At 41.5% G+C, this 5,859-nt stretch overlaps 1 protein-coding gene across 1 annotated transcript in view; it reads left to right on the top strand.

The window, feature by feature from the left end:
- The window catches only part of MLLT10 (MLLT10 histone lysine methyltransferase DOT1L cofactor), a 206,377-nt gene that overhangs the window by 42,257 nt on the left and 158,261 nt on the right, over nt 1-5,859 (top strand). The window lies entirely within an intron of this gene.

Below are 5,859 nucleotides of genomic sequence, written 5' to 3'. Positions count from 1 at the left end.
TGGTGCGCGGGCTTCTCTCTAGTTGTGGCGTGCGGGTTTTCTCTTCTCTAGTTGGGGCTCGCAGGCTCCAGGGCGTGTGGGCTCTGTCGTTGTGTTGTGCAGGTTCCAGAGCACATGGGCTCTGTAGTTTGTGACACGCGGGCTGTAAGTTGAGACGTGCAAGCTCAGTAGCTGTGGTGTGTGGGCTTAGTTGCCCCACATTATGTGGGATCTTAGTTCCCTGACCAGGGATTGAACCCATGTCCCCTGCATTGCAAGGTGGATTCTTTACCACTGGACCACCAGGGAAGTCCCCCGCCTTCCTTTTCTTTTGTGTATATTTTTAAGGCACAGTTGACCTTTGAACAACATGAGAGATAGGGGCACTGACCCACTGTGTAGTCAAAAATCCAAGTATAATGTATAGTTGGCCCTCCATATATATGGGATTCCTCCATATCCAAGGTTCCACATCCATGGATTCAACAAACTCTGGATTGTGTAGTACTGTAGTATTTACTATGGACAAATTGCGTGTAAGTGGACCTGCACAGTTCAAACCTGTGTTTTACAAGGGCCAACTTCATTTCCTTGCTGGTTTCCATGAGGATTACAATTAACATCCTAAATTTGTAATAACTTTGAATTTTTTTAAAAAAAATTACTTTTGGCTGCGTTGGGTCTTTGTTGCTGTGCGTGGGCTTTCTCTAGTTGTGGCGAGTGGGGGCTACTCTTCGTTGCATTGCACTGGCTTCTCATTGTGGTGGCTTCTCACTGCAGAGCACGGGCTCTAGGCGTGTAGGCTTCAGTAGTTGCAGCATGTGGGCTTCAGTAGTTGTGGCATGCAGGCCTTAGAGCGCATGGACTTCAGTAGTTGTGATGCGTGGGCTCTAGGGCATGCAGGCTTCAATAGTTGTGGTGTGTGGGCTCACTAGTTGTGGGTTGGGGGCTCTAGAGCACGGGCTCAGTAGTTGTGGTGTACGGGCTTAGTTGCTCCGTGACACGCAGGATCTTCCCGGACCAGGGATTGAACCCGTGCCCCCTGCATTGGCAGCCGGATTCTTAACCACTGCACCACCAGGGAAGTCCCACTTTGAATTGATACCAACTTAGCTTCAGTAGCATACAAAAAATTCTGCTCACATTCCCCCACCTTTCTATTGTTTTTTCAAAATTTGTGTCTTTATACATATCATGTGCCCATTAACATAGACATATAGTTATTTTTTTCATGCATTTGTCTTTTAAACCATGTAGGAAATATAAAGAAGAGTTACAAATCAAAACTATCATAATGCTGGCTTTAATTTTTCACTATATTTAACTTTTACTGGCGTTAAAAATTTTTTTTTTGTTACGGCTTTTAGTTACTGTCTAGTGTTCTTTCATTTAGCCAGAAGGACCCCCTTTCCAATTTCTTGTAGGGCAGGTCTCTTAGCAACAGATTCCCTCACCTTTGTTTCGTTGGGAATGTCTGTCTTTTTCCATATTTGAAGGATAGCTTTGCTTGATTTAGAATTCTTGGGTGACAGGTTTTTTTCTTTCAGAAATTTAAAAATGTCATTGTACACACCCTAATGGCCCCTATTGAATTCGATGGGAAATTTGTTATTTAATCTTACTGAGGATTCTTTGTATGTGACAAGTTGCTTTTCTGTTAATCTTTTAAAGATTCTCTTTTTTTCTTGGCTTTTAGCAGTGATTTTTATTTTATCTCAGTGCAGATCTCTGTGTTTATTCTTCTCGTGGTTTCTTGAGCCTCTTGAATGTGTAGATTCACGTAATTATCTAATTGGGAAGTTTTTGGCCAATATTTCTTAAAATATTTTCTCTGTTCCTCTTTTTCCTTTTCTTCTGGAATTCCCATTGTTTGTATGTTAGTAGGCATGATTGTGTCCTACAGGTTTCATAGGAACTCCTCTGCTCCCCTTTTTTAAGTGATCCTGAAACTGGATAATTTCAATTGGTCTACCTTTAAGTTTACTGAGTTTTTTTCTTTACCTACTCACATCTGTTGTTGAGACCCTCTAGTGTAGTTTTCATTCTGGTTATTATAATTTTCAATGTCAGTGTTTCTGTTTGGTTCCTTTTTGAAATGACTGTTGATTCTCTGTTGAGACATCTTTGTCCTGGTTTCCTTTAGCTCCTTGACCTTGCTCTCCTTTATCTTTGAGCAGATCTAAGACAGTTGATTTAAAGTCTGCATTAAATGTCTGTGCTTTTACAGAGACATCCTCTTCAGTTCTCCTGTGAATAGGCTATACTTTCTTTTTCTTTGCATGCTTTGTAACTCTCTTGAAAACTGGATGTACTGAATATTATGCTATGGTAACTCTGGAAAGTGGGTTCTTTACTCACGGTTTAATTTTGTTGCTTGCTGTATGCTGCAGTTATTTGCCTTTTTAGTGGCCTTCTGTGCAATTTTTTAAAAAGTGTACATTCTTTGTCACTTTGATCTCTAAAGTCTGTTTCTGTAGTTTGTGTTCAACTAGTTTTTTGACAGAGATTTGCTTGAATACCAGGTGCCAAAATAGCGAGAGAGAGGGAGAATCAAAAAGAAAAAAAAAGGAAAAAAGCAACACCTCTTCCAGTCTTTGCAGATTGGCTCTGTGCTAGGACCGTTCCTTCAGTGGCTAGCCAGTCTTCTTACCACTTTCCCTTACTTAGCCTTCACTTCCTGCTTGCCCTGTACCAGGAGATAGACCAGAGATGAAAAGTTAGTGTCTCATCAGGTCTTTTAGGAATATGCATCCTGCCCTGGGCATGTGGTGCTGTCTGAATTCCCTAGAATGAACAGACACTTTTCAGTGCCCCAATTTCCAAGAGAAACTTTGTCCCCAGCTTTTCCTCTTAGGCTCTTGACACTAGGTTATTTGCTTGAACCATGATCTTTTGCCCCAGGGACCTGTGGGTATTTTGTCTGCCTTACAGTGATTTGAGGATACCCACCACTTTTCTGCCCTGAGTGAGTTCTGAGCTTGTCAAAAGAATAAGCATGTTGTGTCAGTTCTTCAGTAGCCAAAAGGCACTTTGGAGAAACACAATTCTTTGCAAATAAAGTCTGCTCTGCTCCTTCTGAAACCAGAAGCTGGGGTTCTTCACTGGGAATACAGGCTGCTATCTTCAAGACCTCTGCTGAATCCATGGGTCAAGGGAAAGTAAAAATTCCCAAAGCTTTCCTGCCTTTTTTTTTGGGGGGGGGGGGCTGTGGTGCGTGGATTGCGGGATCTTAGTTCCCTGACCAAGGATTGAACTTGGGCCCACGGCAGTGAGAGCACTTGAGTCCTAACCAGTGGACTGCAAGGGAACTCCCCACTTTCCTGTCATTTTTAAGTTGCTTTCTTCTGACTTAGCGTTTGCTTGGTTGCTGCAAACCTTTCACTCTTTACCAGAGTCCTGACAAAATTGGTTCTGATAGTTTCTGCTTGACTTCTTGATGTTTCTGTGGTGGAATGTGCCCTTGGAGCTGCCTTCTCCCCCATTTTTGCTAACATAAATCTGGATATTTTTGCATCCCTGTAAGTCTCCTTGAGTTTTGTTCTGAAATACAGTTATGTTCCTTGGAAACAGTTTGATCTTTTCAGGTCCTGCTCTTATGATTTATTCAGTGGGTCCAGAGCAGTGTTCAGTCTAGGGGTACTTATTCCCACTACTGAGGCAAGACCTTTACCCACTACTGAGGCAAGACCTTTTACCCAGTGAAAGCCCTGTGAGTTGGGAGTTTTTCCAGTCTGGCTCAGGGAACAGGCACTGTTCCTAGCCCTTTGTGTCAGCTGGATACTGTTCCCTCTAATCTTTTTGGCTGGTTCTTTTTCCAGCCTCAGGTAATTTCTCTACTCACATGTTCTCTGTTTAATACTCATGTAGTGCTGTTTCTCTTTTTCTGTCTTGGAATGTTCTCTCTCTGAAGGGCTTTCATTTCTGGTACTTGGCTTTGCCAATTTTAGCTTTCTTGGTCTCACCCATCTCCTATACTTTGAGAGTGTCCTGGGCTTGGCCTCAGTTTCTCTCCCTGAGTCTTGGCCTGGAAGAACTCTCAAGACATTAAGAGGGGGCAAACAGAGGGCTCACCTCATTTGTCTATTACCTCTTTGAGATTGTTGTCCTTCTGTATCTGATACACAGGTATCTTGAGAACCACTGTCTAAATTATTTTGTCCTTTTTTTTTTTTTTTTTTTTTTTGAGTTTGTGGGGTATGCATTGTTTCATGCAGGAGGATAAATTTGGTCCTTGTTATTCCATCTTGACCAATCTCCTACTATTTTTCCTTAGCCTTGATTTTTTTCTCTTATTTTATTATTCTTCTGTTCCCTCTTTTCTTCCTTATTTGTGATTATAATGAATATTTTTTTTTTGTTTTTTTTTTTTTTGTTTTTTTCCTTTGCGGTACGCGGGCCTCTCACTGTTGTGGCCTCTCCTGTTGCGGAGCACAGGCTCTGGACGCGCAGGCTCAGTGGCCATGGCTCATGGATCCAGCCGCTCCACGGCATGTGGGATCTTCCCGGACCAGGGCACGAACCCACGTCCCCTGCATCGGCAGGCGGACTCTCAACCACTGCGCCACCAGGGAAGCCCTATAATGAATATTTTTAACGTTGCATTTTAATCAGTTTAATAATGCAGTTATTTAATATTGCATTTAAATTTAATTGTAAATTAAATTACCTTTTGGGCCATATCTCTTTCTATGTATACAAGTATTAATATCTGTGTAGTGGTTCCTCCAGGGATTACAAATTTCATACAAGTAAGTTCAGTCTACTATGTGTACCACTTCACACAAAATGTAGAAACCTTGAAACTGTATAGATCTCTTTTACCTGCTCCTTCCCCAATCTTTGTTATAGTTTTACACACATTGAAAACTTTACAAGACAGCATTTTAACTTTTGATGTAAGCAGTCATATGTATTTTAAGTGAAAGGAGGTATTATGATTGTTTTATCAGCCAATAATCTATCAAAAGTACCTGCATGTTTATCATGCTTCATTTTCCCCTTCATCTTGGAGCTTACTTCTTGGGTCATTGTTTTCTGCCCGAGGAAGATTGTTTGGTATTCCCTTTAATGGATATTCGTTGAGAGATATTTTTTGGCTTTGTTATTTATCCAGTTCTATTAGTGATAACTTCCCTTTGGGTTATATTAAGATTTTTATTTCTCTTTTTGGTTTTCTGTAGTTTTATTAATGTGCCTATGTGTGGATTTATATTTATTTACCCTGGGATTTATTGTGGTTCTTCAGTCTATGACTTGCCATCTTTCTTCTGTTTTAGAGTTTTTAGTTATTATCATTTTTTAAAAGATTTATTATTTATTTATCTGTCTATATCTGTTTATGTGTTTATTTTTGGCTGCATTGGGTCTTAGTTGCGGCATGCAGGAACTTCATTGAGGCATGCAGGATCTTTGTTGAGGCATGCGGGATCTTTCGTGGTGCTGCTTGAGCTCTTTGTTGTGGCGTGCAGGCTTCTCTCTAGTTGTGGCACATAGGCTCCAGGGCATGTGAGCTCTGTAGTTGTGATGCACGGGCTCCAGAGCGTGTGGGCTCTGTAGTTTGTGCGACGTGGGTTTTCTAGTTGAGGCGCATGAACTCAGTAGTTGTGGCGCGTGGGCTTAGTTGCCCCACGGCATGTGGGATCTTAGTTCCTTGACCAGGGATCGAACCCGCGTCCCCTGCACTGTAAGGCGGATTCTTTACCACTGGACCACCAGGGACGTCCCAGTTATTATCATTTTAAATATTGCTTTGGTACCATTTATTTCCCTCTCATATTTCTCTGGGACTCTAATTACATGTGTGTTAGGCCTCCCATCATGTTGTTTTTGTTTCCTTTTTGTATTTTTCATACTTTTTTTTTTTTTTTTTTTCGCGGGATG

This window comes from Lipotes vexillifer, unplaced genomic scaffold, assembly GCF_000442215.2.
Source record: "Lipotes vexillifer unplaced genomic scaffold, Lipotes_vexillifer_v1.1 scaffold316, whole genome shotgun sequence".
Taxonomy (NCBI): Eukaryota; Metazoa; Chordata; class Mammalia; order Artiodactyla; family Lipotidae; genus Lipotes; species Lipotes vexillifer.
The sequence above is the reverse complement of the archived record's forward strand: the minus strand, read 5'-3'. Positions and strand labels throughout refer to the sequence as shown.